This window comes from Ciconia boyciana, chromosome 1, assembly GCF_034638445.1.
Source record: "Ciconia boyciana chromosome 1, ASM3463844v1, whole genome shotgun sequence".
Classification (NCBI taxonomy): Eukaryota; Metazoa; Chordata; class Aves; order Ciconiiformes; family Ciconiidae; genus Ciconia; species Ciconia boyciana.
Genome location: NC_132934.1, coordinates 90,033,767 through 90,050,727, shown reverse-complemented (window position 1 = coordinate 90,050,727; position 16,961 = coordinate 90,033,767).

The following is a 16,961-nucleotide window of genomic DNA, read 5'->3' as shown; positions in this document are numbered from 1 at the left end:
CCCAGAGACTGTCTCCTCATTTGTACTCCTGCTTGACAACCAGCTGGGGCCTCTGCACCTCATCCAGGAGTTAATATTTTATCTAGAGGTCCAGGGAAGCTCAATGAAAATTGTGCTAGCCTTGAAATGCCAAAGGTAACTTTAAGATATTTCCTTCCGAACTCTGAAATGTTGCTAGTAGAAATGTATTCTCTGATAAGGAAATGGCTCTGGACCCAGGCTGACAGCCAGGGAGATTATTCATGGAAATCAGTGCCACAAGTCTCTGTATCACTTTCATCTGTCTTTCCAAAACCCCACCTTTATGGAGACCAAGTGCATCACTCTTCTAGCTCCAGGGAGGTGAAGTGGGAGCAGTTCTCCAGCAGAGGAAAGTCTGCTCATGCTGAAAAGGTTTCTTTGTTCTCATTGCACAGGATCATTTTTCTACCGTGCAGCAGATTTATGTGAGGAACAGTGGTGGCACAGGGAATAATGACTCCATTTTGTTTAATAATTAACTCACACAGTCGCCTGGTGCCACACGTTACAGCAGACGCTGCAAAGGCAGTCAGGCTATGCTGGCTGGAGAGCTAAGCACAAGGTGGGCAGTAAGGAAAAACTTATTTTTCCTTCTTCTGCTCACTGATGTTGTGCCCTGACCTGCCAGTGCTTGGCTCTTCCTACCTGCAGTGCACTGTCCTGACAGGTCTTTGAACTCTGCAGGCTCTGCACACTCTGAGTATTTTAACCGAAACAACTGACACTGTGGTGTATTATTTTGACGGGGGGCGTATAACAACTATTTCAAAGAGCAAAGCCAAACTATGTAGCAAGAGTAAGAAAGGAAGCCAAGAGAAATTCATCTCATTGAGTTCTCCAGCTGCCATCAAGAAGCTCTGTCTTGCAACCCATCACTGCTTGGTTTGCAAACCACCAGGAGCACCTTTATAGCTCAAAGATACAGGTTTCAGGTGAAAGCTGGAAAGCTTTCACCAAACTTTTCTCAAATTTTAATGCTGGTTCCTCACAACCAAACCATTTCCGGGGAAGAGCTGCTTTCAAAGAACTTCTCAGCTTGAAACATTGCTGAGGGGATCCCTTTTCTAAGTGTCATAACATTTAGACATTTTTAAAGAAAAAAAAAATCACCACAGATTTAAAACGTGTCAAAAACTAGAAGAAAATATTTTAAGGTTACTGAAATAAAATATTTCAAAAAGACCTTTTTTTTCCTAGCAAAATATAAATTATTTGAAATGTTAGAGTTTTTAACTTTTTCTCCCAGTTCAAGATACATATTTTTCCTCAATACGTTGAGCCTTTGTGAGAGGGGGAATCTATTTCCCACTCAGCTTGGCTTTTAGAGAAGCAGAAAACAATAAAACAGAAATTAATTTTGCTGGAAAAAAAAATCTCAACCAGAATCCTTTACTTGAGTGAAGATGACCCTAGGGCTACCAGTGACACTTGCAGCCAAGGCTGAGGCAGCTGTAGTTTCAGCAGCACTTGCCTTTGTGAACAAATGCCTGAGATGCCAGCAAGTCCGTGCTGCTTGGGACCTGAACTGTGTTCCTATATCTCTGTCTATTTTAAGGCATATCCCATATGCGGTCCTTTCAGCTCCTTACGGTCAGGAATGTGGCTCCTCCTGGAAACAATCTGCTCAGGGAGACAGCTGGCCTTTTACTGAGGGCTGAATCTGCACCCTGCAATGCAGCCCCTCCCGGGTGGGTTAGGATGCCCTGAGCAGCGCCTTCAGGGTGAGCACCTCCTGGCAGCAGGTTTCCAGGGTTTCACAACCTCAGCAATCAGGGCAGACCAGTGAACGTGGGAGGGACTTCAGTTACACAATTCCCACTTATTCGAAGTCTTCAGGCTTCAAACAACACTTTGGATACATCCTGACACCCACATCCTCCCTACCTGCCCCACACGAGTTCCCTTTCCAGGCCTCCTCCGCCTTCTGCACTTGTCAGGCCACGAGTCCTGCTGATAGCTTGTGCCAGGTGACTGCTGCTCCATGTCCCGTGGAGATTGCTAGCCAAGCTTTGCTGGCCTGCTAGTCCAATGGTCTGAAATGACCTTCAAGAGATTGGCTGCAAGGTGAAAGTACACAAGCAGGTTGAAGCTGGTTATTCAGCATCCAGGGATTTGAGCAAACGAGAGAAAACAATGCTGGTTTGATTGTCTTCTGCAAGACATCATTGTCTAAAAGTCAGATCTGCAAGCCCCAAAGCAGAAGCTAAGGGCCAAGGTAACCCAAACTCAGGGGACTGGAGGACTCCTGTCTGGGCTCCCAGGAGAGCGGACAAGAGCCAGTGAGAAGTGGGAGAATATTATTCCAGACCACATCTAACTGGGTACTGAAGTGTGGATCCCAATCAGTGCCCTATCTTCTCTGCTTCCTGCAGTCAGTCCAAGGGAAATTCTATACAATGGGTGTCATCTTTGATGCAAAGTTGGAGAGACCACAGTTCCAAACTAGGAACAGACTTTGGGAATGGGCAAGTTTCAGAAGAGATCCTTGAAAATTCTCCCCAACTAAATGTCCTAGTAATGTCCTAGTGGTTCCTGAGAGCCCTAATGCAGATTTTATCTGCCCTGTGACTGCTGAATTGTACTATGTTCTTTTACGTACCCCCTGAGTGCTTCCAGAGCAGACTGGCTGGGAGGACACACAACAGCACAATTGCACCCCAAAATCATCAGATGGTTGCTTAAGTCCTTCAGAGGAGGGGTGAGTGGTCTGGGAAGGGCAAGGTGGGGGGGATCTCAACAGATCTCAAGCCCCTGCTTTTGCTTAGCACCACCACATGCCTTCTCCAGTGCCTAGTCTGTAAAGGTGGTGCCCAAGCTCAGGGGGTAATGAGGATTTATGGCTAAAATTCTCCCTCTTCAGTCCTTGAACAAGCAAAAGGTGGCTCCACATTTCCTCCCAGTCCAATCAAGCTCAATGATGTGTGACTAACTCTTTCATTGACCAAAGCCCAACCACTTCCCTCACGTGACATTACATAACTGCTCATCCATTTCGTTAATGAATGGAGCTTGAGAAAATTTCCATTGCCCAAGGCCCTTGGGGGAAAATGCGTGAGCACCATCTCCACCTTTTGTGTGCCAATGTGGGATTTTCCTATGGATTAACTGAGTACAGTGGTATTATTTTTTGGTTGCCATCATGGGTGCCTGAAATGGTAAGATAACAGCTGGGTGCCACGGAGATGGGGGGAAAAAAAAAACAGGGGAGTCCCTGCCTGAGCCAGAGGAAACAGGAGACTCCCTCTGCCAGGAGGAGTGGCAGGGACGTCACTGCAGCGGCCAGGGACTGCACCTATTCCCAGGCAAAAGCTGCTGTGTTTGCTCAGCCCTGTGCGGAGCCAAAACACCTCCCGGCCTCTCCTCTCCCTGCCACAGACCCAGTAGCTGCTGGTGTCTTGGGGGCCAGACCTGGTCCTGGGGCTGGCAAGTGGCTCTCTCTGCCCTGCCACAGTCAGGACAGAGCAGCCAGGAGGACAGTCCCCATGGACAGGGCTGTTGGGGGTGCTCTGTAAGCTCAGTTACTTCCTCCATGCGCTCATCAGCTTTTTCTCTGCTTACAGGGAAGGAGTCAGTGTCCCAGAGCAGCCACAGGAGCTGGGTCTGTTCTTCTTCCTCTGAATGCAGTGTAAATCCCCAACTCCCAGTCTGATGCTGGGCAGCAGTGGAGGGCGGTGATAGGTACCTGTTGGCTATATCGGCATGTCAAAGGCACACACACCAGCACTTACAGCAGGTAGGAGCTGGAGGGAAGATGGGGGCATCCCAGTGTTTCTAAAAGGCCATACTGATGCTTCAGATTTTTCCGTTTTAACCACTTCACTGTGCTGCTGGCTAAGATAGAAATTACTTTTACCATAAAAGTCCTTCCGCTGGTGGAAGGCTGGGAAGGGGGGAGCTCTACCTCTCCCAAAGTAATGTCATGCAAAGGCATTTGTAAGTGCTAGAGACACGTGATTTTCAGAAACGCAATTCATGCTGTTCTCTGAGGATGTACTTTGGAACCGAGGTATTTGTTGGGTGTGCAATGTGGGCTCCCCATGGCATGAGCTACAAATCTCATGGCCATAGGGTTTAGGAATGCTGCTGAAGCCAACAGGATAGCTAGGTGGAACTGGGCATGACTGGACTACCATGAAGAATGGAAGTGCCAGCACTGAAATACTGGAGGATGTTCCTTTCTCTTTCAGTTCATGGGGAGAAAATGCAAATGCAGCCTTAGCCTCTGTAATGCCTGGTCCATGTGCAATGATGAGTAAATATTTAACTGCAGGAAGAACATTCCCTTGCAGGAAGAACATTCCCTTCCAGAGATCGAAGCAGCTGAGTTAATCAGTTCCAGACTATATTCAAGTCATGGGTGCCAAGAGGACAATACAAGTTCAAAACCTTGAGGATGTTCAAAGTCTTCTACTACGCCTGGGCAGTTGCCATATCTCCTCTGGGATGCTAAAAAGGAGGATCTTTTCACCTACTGAGAAAGCAGGATGATTAACTCACTCAAGGACACACTTCACAAGAGAGGTGGAAGGGCTGGAGATGGGGCAAACAGGGAATTTGAAGATCTTGTCGCATCCAGATGGTGCTTCAGAAGCTTGGGAGTCGAGGCTGTTGCAGCAGCTGGGCTGGGCTGGGAAAGCCCTCAGGCAGGTCTGGAGATATTTCCTGGCCTGGCAGCACACTGAAAGTTCACTTGCAGGGCTGATGACAGAAGTTGTCACTGGTAGTATTTCTCAGGCTTTGGAAGGTGCTCAGTTTCTGCCAGACCCTTCTCTTACACAATGACATATTTCCAGTTATTCTTTTACCCCAGTATAGTTAATTTGCCCTCATCTGTCTCTCCCTCACAAAGCCAGTCTGTTCCCTTCAGAGATTATGCAGTGGAGAAAAGGTTGTTAGTACTCATCTCTATAATAAAACAAGCTCCTCCAGACATTATGTAGTTCATATTTTCTTATCATGTCTGTAGGGTTCACACTACGCTCCTGGAGCCTTGGAAAGAGACTTAGCTATCAGCATACTTTCTCCCACCCGCATCACTGGCTGACCAGCTGATGAGCTGGGGTCTTGGTTGCTCTTGGCTGCTCATTCATCTCTGACTTTTGCTGGTGCTTCAGAATAGAGATGTCTCTCTGTGGAGAAAAATACACTCCAAAAATATGTTTATCTTTAGGCCCATCTCTCCTCTGGTGTCTCCCCCACAAAACCCCCTGAGGTTCAAGGTAAATGTTTCCAGTCCCCTGCACCAAACACTATTCTTTTCTCTAGAGCCCATTTTGCTTGAAAGGACATCATTTAAAGTCGGGAGGAGAAAGGAGGGAAGTGATTCAGCATTGAAGTCCATTTGGATGACTGAGCATCTCTTAAGTGCTTCAGCCAAAGCACTCAGCATTTACTATTTGGGGTAATTTTTTTGTTAACAGCCAAAAGAGTCCAATATTTTACCATGCAATTGATACCTTTGTGTATTATTCAAACCTCACCTCCTCCTAGAGGAATCACAAATCAGAAGCTGTAATGGTAAACTGAAGTCTGGCTACAAAATAAAAAAGCAAAAGTCTATGTTGCTATTTTTCACTTTGGATTTAAAGCCTCTGGACTGAACAGCCCTCGCCAGGCACTTTGTAAAGTTTTTTCCTAAAATAAGATGACAGGGGTCAGGGGCCCAAGCTAAGCTGATTAGCACAGCTAAAGCCGTATCACATTGCCACAGCAGGTCATATGATTGATCACATGATATGATTTAGGAAGCTTCCCAGGAAAGGGGAGTAGATGGGACGGACCAGAGAAGCTAGGGAAAATGGGCATCTGGGGTGTAGCTAAGGGAAGGTCTGATGATACCATTCGCCTGTCGTAATGCAAATCAAAAACGCAGGGGTGGCTTTGCTTTGAGTTACGTCTCCCATCGGCTTCCCCTCCGAACACATGTTCTGCACCACTGACCCAGGACTCCAGATCACCTTCACTGCAAGGCAGCGTTTTCAGCAGGCAGGACAGGGAGACGTCAAGGCAGGCCGTGTCACTCTGCAACTACATGACACCGTCCCGCCAGGCCGTGCCAGCACCGGTCAGCCCTGCTCCCCTCTCCCGGCAGCTAGGGACAGCACAGCACCCGCTGCAGAAGGGCAACACACGCTCATCAGCAGGTCAAATGGGCTCTCCATGGGCTTTGACTTTCCTGTAGGCAGAACGGGACCCTCTGTGAAGGCCAGGAGGGACAGGAAGTTTTGCAGGGGCTCTGAGCAGCCCTCAAACCCTGCCAGGGTGGGAGCAGCGTGGGGGGGGAGCACTACCGGCCATGCTCCCTGACCCTTCCTTCTGCCACCGCACCTCCTCCTCCTGGGGAGTAAAAGTGGAGAGGAAACAAGCTGTGCTAAAGTAAATGCTCATTTGCATCTACAGCGGGCACCTCCTGGTGTAACCTGGGGGAGTTTTCTTCCTCTCCTACCTCCAGCATAGGTGCTTGAGAAGCTAAACCCCGCTCTCAGAGTGGTACCCAGCTCGCCTCAGCCCCTGAGACCTCCTCTGGGGTCCGGCTGTGCCCCTCGCTCCGCTGGGGCTCTGTTAGGGGGGTGCCGACTGGCCTCAGGGGCTTCACCCCATCCACAGCCACAGCAGCAGTCCCCACAGGGCCTTCCCCCACTGGTGGGGTCTGCAAGATGGCTGCCCTTCTTCACAGGCAGACCACAAAGCTCGTGGAGACCCCCTTCCCTGCCAGGCTCCGGAGCCCTCACTGAGGCACCATCTCAGGACCAAGGGGAGCACTGCAAGATGGCGTCTGCCCTGAGATGGCACCCGCTGGCAGGCCCAGGAGGGGGAAGCAGCACCCAGTCATCCTCTGCTGCCCCATGGTTCAGTGGGGACCAGAGACACCTCTGGGTCCCCCTGTCTCCCACAAATGAGGGGCAACATCCTGGGCTTGAACCCGGCCCTTCGTAAGCATGGCCAGGGCCTGGCTCAGCTGCCAACCCACTTGCCATGAGGCACCCAGAGCCATGACGTGAAGAGTTTCCTGAGCTCCCTCCATAATTAACAGCAGCCGAAACGGTAGCTGGGAGGGCTGAAGGGCAGGCGGGAGGGAGCTGCATCACCCAGGGGGCCTCCTTCATCCCGGTGGGTCCTGGGTGCCCGAAAGGCACAGGAGCAAAGGCAAGGCCCGAGGATTTAAAAGGATAAACATAAAGGCAAGGAGGCTGTGAGTCATGGAAAGCGAGCACACAGCCATCCTGGAGAACCTGTATTATTAAACAGGTGCGAGTGCCAGCTGCCAGCTGCCCTGGGAGGGGGTGGCTTTCCACGCACGCTTTTACAAACCTTTCCCCCTGTCAAACTCAGTGGTTAAAAAAGAAGCCACCAGACATTAACCTTCTCCTTTAACCACAGTTTTACCAGCTCTCATTTCTTCACTGTTTGTCTTTCCTGCCCTATTGCAGACCGAGGTCGTTTGCCAGAAAATAAGACAAAGGCTCGTTGCTGCCAGAATCTGCCCTCCAACAACAAGGAATAGCAGTAAGTGGGCAAGTAGGGACACACAGAGCTGCACAGAGAGCGCAAGAGAATAGCTCCTATTATTTTGGTAAGTCACTGTTGACTTTGAGGCAGGACTCTCAGGGAAAGGTAACAGCTGGTGTTAGACAAATGATACAGCTAGAAAAAAACAGAGGAGCTTTTAGACACACAAATCCTTCTTCCGAGCTGAAGCAAAAGGCTGTAAACGTCAGCCTAAGCACAGACTGGAAAAGCTTCCTCTGAGTCTCTCTCTTCTTTCTTCAGGGAAAAATGAGGCTCTATGGGGAAAGAACTTGCCCCTCGACACGCAGCAAAACAGAGGCATGACTGAATCCCTGATCCCAGCTCTTCTGTGATGAGATGGTGCTTCCCCACCTGTAGAAGCCATTACTGCTGCTGGGTCCATCAAACAAAGCCTGTTACATACTGCAATAACACCCTTAGTACTTGTGAAACACTGGCAGATGCTTTGCCACACTGCATCGCTGCACACAAGCGGTTTGCAAGTGCAACTCAGACCCAGCCTTGTAATGTTGAGCTGTGATTTGCACCAACTCTAGAGATTTCACCTCCTGAAACTGCTCCAACTCAGTCTTCACTTCAAACATTCATGGCATTTTATTAAAAAAGGAGCAGTTTGCAGGCCCTGGGGAGAGGTACCAGGGTTGAGCAGAGCTCAGGAACTGCATCAGCACTAAAAGAAGCAGGTGAGTTAGAGGAGGCACAGCATGAAGACACCCTTGAGCTGCAACTTGATGATGGCCAGTGAAGCAAACTATGCTCTGCCATGTTACAAGGTCAAGCAGCAGTAGTATATTGATTATATTGATGTCGAAGTTGCCAGAGGACCTGTCTTAGATGCAGCAGGCAGTTCACATTGCATTCTGGGATCCGTATGTCTGCTTTAGGCCAGCACTCTCGATTTGAACTGCAGCACCGTTTGTCCTTAGCCTTGGCTTTGGTATTGCACAATGGGATTTGCACAGGAGAGTGCATTTGAGTATAATCACATTGAGTGCCACAGGAGAAACCCAGCCTATAGGTGGCAAACTCTGTCCCTGTGACTGGTGCTCAGCTATGCAATTTCCTATTGCACAGTGTGGACATTTTCCGACTTGCTGTTTCAGGTCTGCCTCACCCTCTGCTTTCCCTCTGTTATGAAACTCTAGAGATGCTTCCCCAGCAACAACGCTATTTTGTGCAGGAGACAAAAACCTAGGACTGATCAACCCTGCTATCAACAAGCAGGTGTCTCAGATAGCAACAAAAATCCCAGCATCAATAATGGAGAGGGTAGAGAGAGACAGAGATGCAATGAAGTGGAGAGAGGGAAGCCAATCAACTTAATGAAATAAGGCGCAAGGTTAGTGAAGGGCTATTTATAGACTCCAACTGGTTCAGCCCTGTGCACTTAGAGGCTGGTTCAAACTGGCTCCTTAACAGCAGTAATAATCATTACCGAAAAGAAAGAGAAAAAAAGTGAAAGCTTGGAAAATTCACTGCCGGAGGTAAAGCTTTAGAGCCAGGGCTGGCTGGAGTCAGAAGTAACTGCATTACTGAGAGATTGAAAGGTTAATAGGAAACCAGCTGACACTGAAAGGGAACAATTAGAGAGGTTAAGGGGCTTAATATTAGATTAATGGTTGCCTGGAGGAGCAAAAGCAGAGATTTCAGGAAAATGGGAGAATGGTGCACAGAAGGCTGTTTTTTCATGGGCAGAGACCCCCAGGTCTGCTCCTGCCGCTCCCCGGATAAAGTGGAAGGAGGTGGCTCTGCCATTCCTTGCCAGTCTTGCTCAGTCTCCTGTTTCCACCTCTCTTCCTCCCCTCCCATCTGTTTGTCTCTTGAACTCCCTTTGGGTTTGCTCTCCCCCCCCTTAAGCACTGTCTGTGTGGCCTTGTCTTAGTGTCTTCCTTGTGTTCCTCCTCCATCCTCCCACTCTCCTTAAAGGTCATAATAATAAAATGATGCTTAGTATTCCCATGGCCCTTTCATTCCTCTTCAGCGAGCTGCTCTCCAGAGGCAGGGGTGGTGGGGATGGACACTTTTATCTGCATTACCCGTAACCAGGAGTCAAAGCTTCAAAGAGAAAAAAAAGAGTTGACAAAGGTCAGATGACAGGTCTGCTCCCTAGCAAATTCTCCCCAACTAGGTGGACAATACTGACACTGGTGAGGTCCCTGACTACCAGCAGTCATTTTAAAAGGTTTTTCAGCAGGAAGATGTTGGACATACTGTACAGGACGTACAGTATGTACTCTAAAATCAGTACAGTGATTTAGCAAGATAGGAACTTATGGCATGGATTGATGGCATCTCCAAATGCAAAAGGGGGGTTGAAGATACTAAGGAGGGAACATTCAGCACAAGGAACACAGTCCTACCAGATGAAGGACCATAGACACACTGCTGCTGTGTGGTGGGCTGAGCACTGAACGGACAGAAGGTTAAAACATGCCTCTTACAGGAAGACAACAAAGAAAGGAGGATGTTCTATAGCTCAGAGGTGCTGGATGTTCTCCTGAAACCTTGTGCTGCAGAGGGAAGGAGATAAGCTGTTCTCCCTTCCCCCCCAGTATGGGATAAGCAGCAAAGGATTTGGGATGGACTCACTGCATCTGTACAGTGCAGACTCCCCAGCCATACTGGCACCTGACCTGGGCCGTTGCCCCATGGTCACTGCAGTTGCTGACATACTCAGTCCCCTGAGAGTCCCTGTACCTTGGTGCCAGGAGAGCCTTGTCACAGAGCACCACCAGCTGCTGCTTAGGATGATGCTGGGAGCATTGGACTGTTCCCTGCACCACCCCAAGGGACTCTTGAGACCCAGGGAGAAATTCTCCCCTCCTGCACCACCACGGCTGCTGTGCTCAAGGACCTTTCCCAACGTACATGCTCCTCCCACGGGACAGGGAGAACTTTCCCCGAGTGCCTGGCCCTTGGCGGCTGCTTGTGGACTCAAACAAGTGCAAGCTGGCTGGATCCATCCATATCTTACACTGCTTCCCACAGCACAGCCTCCCCTCTGAAAATCTCCCCAGCAAGATTAGAAAGCAATGCACTCAGCACTTCCTTCTAGGGCTGTAAAAGCCAGGCTGGGACTCTGACACTGTGCAGGCACCTGACAGAAAAGTTTCCTCACTTGTGATAATGACAGTGAATGTCCCAGCCTAGATGAGTTGTGGTCATTTACAGCATATTAGCTCCAAAACACTTGAAACGCAGTGCTCTGGCTTAATGCAACCTATGGAGGTCACCCATGGGTCCCCGAGGGGAAAAGGCCAAGGAGGCTCTGGCTGGCATCGAAGGCAATTCAAGCTGTTTTCTTATATCCATGGCAGCTGAGTGCTGACTTCTTCTTACCAGCTGGGACACTGCTGATTGATACAAAGATGGCTAGAGAAGCATTTACTGGATGTATTATTCCTCAGGTCTCTCTTCCATGCAGCCACATCTGTTTAAAAGCAACGAGCCTGAAGGGACAGGCTCTCCCTCCCACCTTCCCATCCTACATAGGAGCATTTCCCAGGTCTAACATAAACCTTCCCTTGTGTCTGGCCAGCCACATCCCTGGAGCTGCATCTCTGCTTCAAAAGATCTGATATCCTCCCCGTGCTGACCTCTGCCAGAGCCCCGGGGGTACCCATCACCTCCAGTCCTCAGTGCCCCTGAGTTAAAAGCACATTTCAGCTAAGGATCTGCAAGTGCTGCACAAAAAGCCATTAATCCTCAAGCCACCCCTAGGAGCCAGGCCTGTAATTATTTGGCTCGACATTTATCTCTGGAACTCACTGTGCCATTCCCCCAGCCTGGGGATGAAGGAAGGTAAGTAAAACAATACCTACCATTTCGTAACAAATTGCAAATTAAATGGACTGCAGCTCAGCCGTTAAGAGAAATGTTACCTTTTCCATAATCACCCCCTGCAGGGAAGAGCCTGAGAAAACGTAGCAACAGCTATTCTTTAACAGTTAAGTAAACTTTGACACAAAATTTAAGTGACAAGCTCCGAGTGAGACAGCCAACAAGTGGCAGAAGATTTCCGAGAACAGAAATCAGAAATCCTACCTCTTGGTTTCTTGTTTTATCAACTGAATTGTCTTTCCTCCACACACCCCCGCCTCCTTAAAGATGACCATCAAAGGAAAAGAAATGCTGCTTATGCCCTTTATGTGCTTTTGTAATAGATTAAGGAGCCTGCAGGATTTCAGTCCAAGGGAAAAAGATTAAGTGGTTTTCCACTTGTTTTCTTACATTAGAAATGCAGGTCTTGGGGAGCCTAAAAGTCTCCAGTCTGTCTAGCCTGGATCATGACAAAACCAGGAACAAATGAAAGACAAGAGAGCAAGAATGGGGCAGAGGAGAGGGGAGGGGAAATCGCATCAAACTCACAAAGTGCTGTTTGCAAGCAACAACTGCATAAACACAGTAACGCAATGACGCACAAAATATCAGTAAGAAATTATGTGCTGTTTAAGAGTTGACTCTCCTGCAGCTCCAGCCAGGGTGTGAGAACCCACAGAGGTCAAATTGAGTACCCCAGGAAATCTGCATGGGAACAAGAAAAGGAAAAAAGAAAAGGATCCTCATATCTTTTTCTTCTTCTCAAACAGAAGCCGTAAGTGGCATGAGATCTCAAATAAGACAGTCCCAACCTAGAGGAACGGGAAGGACTGGGCAACAAAAGCAAAGCAATGTCTGTCCTTTTTTTGCCTCCTGTGTTGGCCAGGTCCATGCAGAGGAATCCCTGGAGAGGAGTTGCTGAAGGGAAGGAGCATGGGGATGGGTGGGGTAAACCAACAATGCAAAAGGCAATTACGAAGTGAAGCGGAGGTGAAGAAAGCTGCAGAAGGACAGGGCTGGAGCAAATGTCAGCACACAGAGGAAATTGTCCCACTTCAGTCCAGAGAGCAGAAAGGTCACTCAATCGGTTTCTAGCTGATAAAGCTGTCACTTTTACAGTCTTTCTCTGCCCTCTTCCTACAGCTCCCTCCCCTACCTGTTCTAGGGAGGCAGCAGGACCCCCACTCTGGTCTAAGCCCAGAAGGCAGTAAAGAAAAATTTCAGTCAGTTCCAGCTGTACCTGTTTAAACTACTTCTGCAGCTGGGAGGTTTAATTACAGCTAGTCTGCAATATGCAGGCTTTGCACTGCTTTAATAGTCTGGGATCAAAATCTGTATGACCAGAGGATGGAGGGAAGGGTGGCGGGGGGGTTGCAGCTGTATTGTGTCTGGATGTGGCTCAGGGATACACAAACTGTGTTTGCATAAGGGCACCTGGTTGCAAGTCACTGGGCACTCCGAGGGCTAAAATCCCATTCAGTAAGCAAAAGCCTTTCCTTAGGAAATCTGTTTTCCCAGTTCTTTGAAAATCCACTCAGGTAGCTCCTCCAGAAACCTCCAAGCACAGAGCATTAAATAATAATCTGTTAAAATTACCTCCCTCCTGGCCAGCTACCTGCCAGTAACACTTCATTGCTACATCTAGGTGTACTGAAACTCAGGAGAAGCCCAAGAACTGCCTGCAGTAACCACGCGTAAATCTTGTGGAAACCCCTTCCCTGTGTCAGGAAGCAGGTAAATACACTCACTGCCCAGCTCCCAGACCCCTCGGGCCATGTCTAAGCTTTTCAGACCAAACTGGTGCCTTGAGCTATAGCCACACCATTCCGCTGTAAAAGGGAGCTGGAAGGGACTGCGAGGAGCGCTTCCCCAACAGATGCCTCAGCAGCCAAGCAATTGCTGATGCTAGAGCGGTGCCTGCTGGCCGGTCATATCAGAAGCACTTGGAAAGGTTTCCACAGAGGATGAACTTGCAGTCAAGTTGAGGAAAACATTTCTAGAGAAGAGCTGCGTGTCCAGCTCTGCCGTGTTTCTGCCGGAGAGCTGGCATCCAAGTTCCCACCCGCTGCAAACAAGGTGTCCAAGTTTTGTGAATCCGTTTGGTATTTATTTCTATGGGACCTCCGGCCCCACACCGTTTCTTGTCTTTCTTTACTCTTTAAGGTTTTATGATTTTTAAGCCAATCCCAAGGTAATAGATTACTTTATTACTTTGGTATAACTGATGCAGTTTCGATAATGCAACTGCCTGTGAAAGTTCAGATTCTGGACGGTGTCATCCCAGCAAGCTCCTTAACCTGTCTAATGTTGGATGCTAAGAACATAAGGCACCTCAAATCACTGAGAGCTTTTGAAAGGTCTGGCATTTTACATACCTTTTACATACAGAAACACAGTCAAAATGCCACTAATGCCACTGTTATGCAAACTGGGTGGAACGGGTGCCAAAACCACTGTCCTTTTACTGTCCTTATGATGTGCTGGGAGAGAGAAATGATGCTATGGGTGAAACAGCTCTCATGACAGAGGCAGTGTCTTGGATGCTCACAAAATGATGAATACAAAAAAGATGAAATCCTGAAGAAATAATCTTCAGAGATATAATGTAGCACTCTTATGCCACCTCCACAGATGTATAACAATGTATTATAACGGACTTTGTCCTCAGCCCGAGGATCTGGAGACAATTTAGATATGAACAAAAGAAAATAGGTAGTGTATCATGTAGTTCCTGAATTTACAGATGAAAGAAAAGAGAGTTCTGTCAGAAGATTGTGATTACATCCCCCTGAGCCTACAGCTCTTCTAGTTAACAACACACACCTATCCATACACACACACTCCCCCCCGCTCCTAAGGCAGGAGTTTAGAATGGATAAGACTGGTAACAGCAAAGGGATGCATCCATCTTCATGAGTCTTCCAGGGGCTGAAACTGTACAGCAAACAGTTGGACACTCTCTTGGACACTCACAGACCCATGTTTTCTCGCTGACGGCAGGTGGTGCCATGTTAGGCAGCCTCAGCTAGAGACTTCCCATTATTCGCATTTGTTTGCTATTTTGCCACACTTGAACTGTCAGGCTGACATTTTACATCCTCAGCATAAACAAGGCAGATGTAGGTGGGAGGTGGGCAGGCATACAAAAAAATGTAAGGCTGTTAAATGCCTTTCTGAAGAACTGGATGTTATCTGTACTGCTGTTTGAACTCCCCCATGCTCTACATAAACCAAAACTTTCAGTTGAATACATATTTAAGGTAGATACTGGCCAAATGTCTGTGTTGGACCAGCAGCTGCATGGATTTTAACCATCCTACTGTTTCAGCAGGAGAAAGCATCCCCCCCCCCCCCACATCCACTCCAGCACAATTCAGTGGAGACTGCTACATCTACGGAAACAGACCCCAAACAGTTCACAGCCCCACACAAGCACTGATCTACTAGCAAATACAGTAGTAACTTAAACCCTTTCTACTCTAAAAGCTCCAGCACACTAAGAGGCTAATAATTTACCGCTTCAGCATACCTCCCTCCCCTGTACGAGCGGTGCACGATACACAGATGCACACACATTCATGCACGTATACAGAATGTAAATATTTGCACACACATGAAGCACAAGATTTCCAGACATCATTGGTCTTTACTTAACAAGTCAAAGCATCAGCTTGTACAGCTCATTTATAAGCAACTTTTCTCCTGAATGCACTGTTTCTCTTTCTAGCAGAAGGGGAAGACAAGAGCACAGGGAACCCCATCTTCTCTGCTGTCTAAACACACAAGTTTCACCCAAACAGAATTCATAAATGGATCGCCATGCTAAAGCTGTTTGTGCATTCCCTGTTTCCCCATGTGTGCAACAAAAGATCTTGCTAGTAGCTTGTAGCTGCAACTGAAGGTGAACAGAACTCTACCTTAACCATATGAAGGCCCCAAGACCACACAAGCATGCAGGAAAGCCAAGACTCAGTCATGTATGCTCCCTAATCAGTGAACACATCTGACAGACTTGGTCATAATTTCACTGTGTCAGTTTGCTCATCTGTAAAAAGGGGACCGTACCACCATCTGTCTTAGAGGGTAGAAAATTTGTTTGTGAAATGGTTAGATGCTATGGTGTGAACATTGTAACTCAAAAACATCTGAAAGGAAGTGAATTACTTTAAAGTGTATCTTGGATTATGCCTGAAAGAGAAAGCCAGGGGGCTATGCAAAGTTAATGCAAAAAATCAAATGAGATGTTGAAGCAGGATCTATTTACTATCAGCCACAGGAATCTGCTGAAAATACCAGTCTATTTTCAGAATGCATTAAGTACAGGGGGAATAAGGGAATATTGTGCAGAAAATCTTGAATTCAGCATTCTCTAATCTTTCAGTGTTTGATTCTGCCACTACAATGAACTTCTGTCATTATTTATTTGGCTCCAGAAATAGCAAATTGAAAAACAACCAGATGATAAATAATTATTAATATGGAGCACATTACTTATAATTACAGTGTTTAAATTCACCATATATTTGTGGTATACAGTGGTTAACTGTGATACCATAGTGATTAGAAAAAGTGTCTTAAATGAGTTCTGGTTGATACACTGCAGAGTTGAACCAGGGGACTTTCATATTTAACCAGTGCTGTTGAGCAAAACTCATGATTCAGAGCCATGATGGAGCCAAAGAACAGTAAATAGTCTGGCTGCATTCCATGCACTGACATATTTGGGGATCATATAACAGTGGCCCCAAATTAGGTATTATTTCCTGTGACCTTTTTCCCTGCTAGATTGGCCACAGGAACCAACCAGGTCCACACCCACTGGAAGCCAGCAAAACTTTTCTCAGGATGCTGGCACGCTTCAGAGCAGATGTAACTTAGCAACTGTGCAAGGAGGTTGAGCAATAAAACTGCATGGAACCCACTCCACTCCCCAATGGTAAAATTCTGCTGCCCTGGTAAAATTTTTCTCCCTCTGCTGCTGAGGGGGGAAAAGAAAGGTGGTGAAGATGGGAAGTAGGAGTGTCCTCAGAGCCCAGCACACAAGCACAGGACACCAGCAGTCTATGTGTAATGGGAAACGTGATCCACAGCATCCCTGGGTCACAACATCTTTTTACAAGGAACAAGTCCCCCACCCCCATGGGCTGGCCCTCAACCTCAAAGTCCCACAGCCAGTTTCTTATAGTTTTCTTCTTCTCAAATCCAAACTTTGGCCCATCCTGTCTGCTGGCCTTGCATTACCCTCAATCATGATACTGCTGCTGAGATCATTTCCCCCAAGGGTCCAGGCCCCTCTTTCTGATGTTCTAAAGGTAATTAAAAATGTTGCATGTCTTTGCCAATTTCTAATTCCTCTAGACAAAAAAAATTATTTGCCCTTGAAAACATCTGCAACAAACCATCCCACAGGGTAAGCTACCCCCACACTCACCAAATGCCCTTTGTCTGAGTAAGTGGGCAGCAACTTGCCTCCTACAGCTCTTAATGCAAAACAGCTAATCCATAGGTGATTCACCTTCAGGAGCCCTTTTCTCTCCCCCCAGATCAATGGCCTTCCCTAGAAACCCTCCCTCTCCACACAGCAGAGGGAA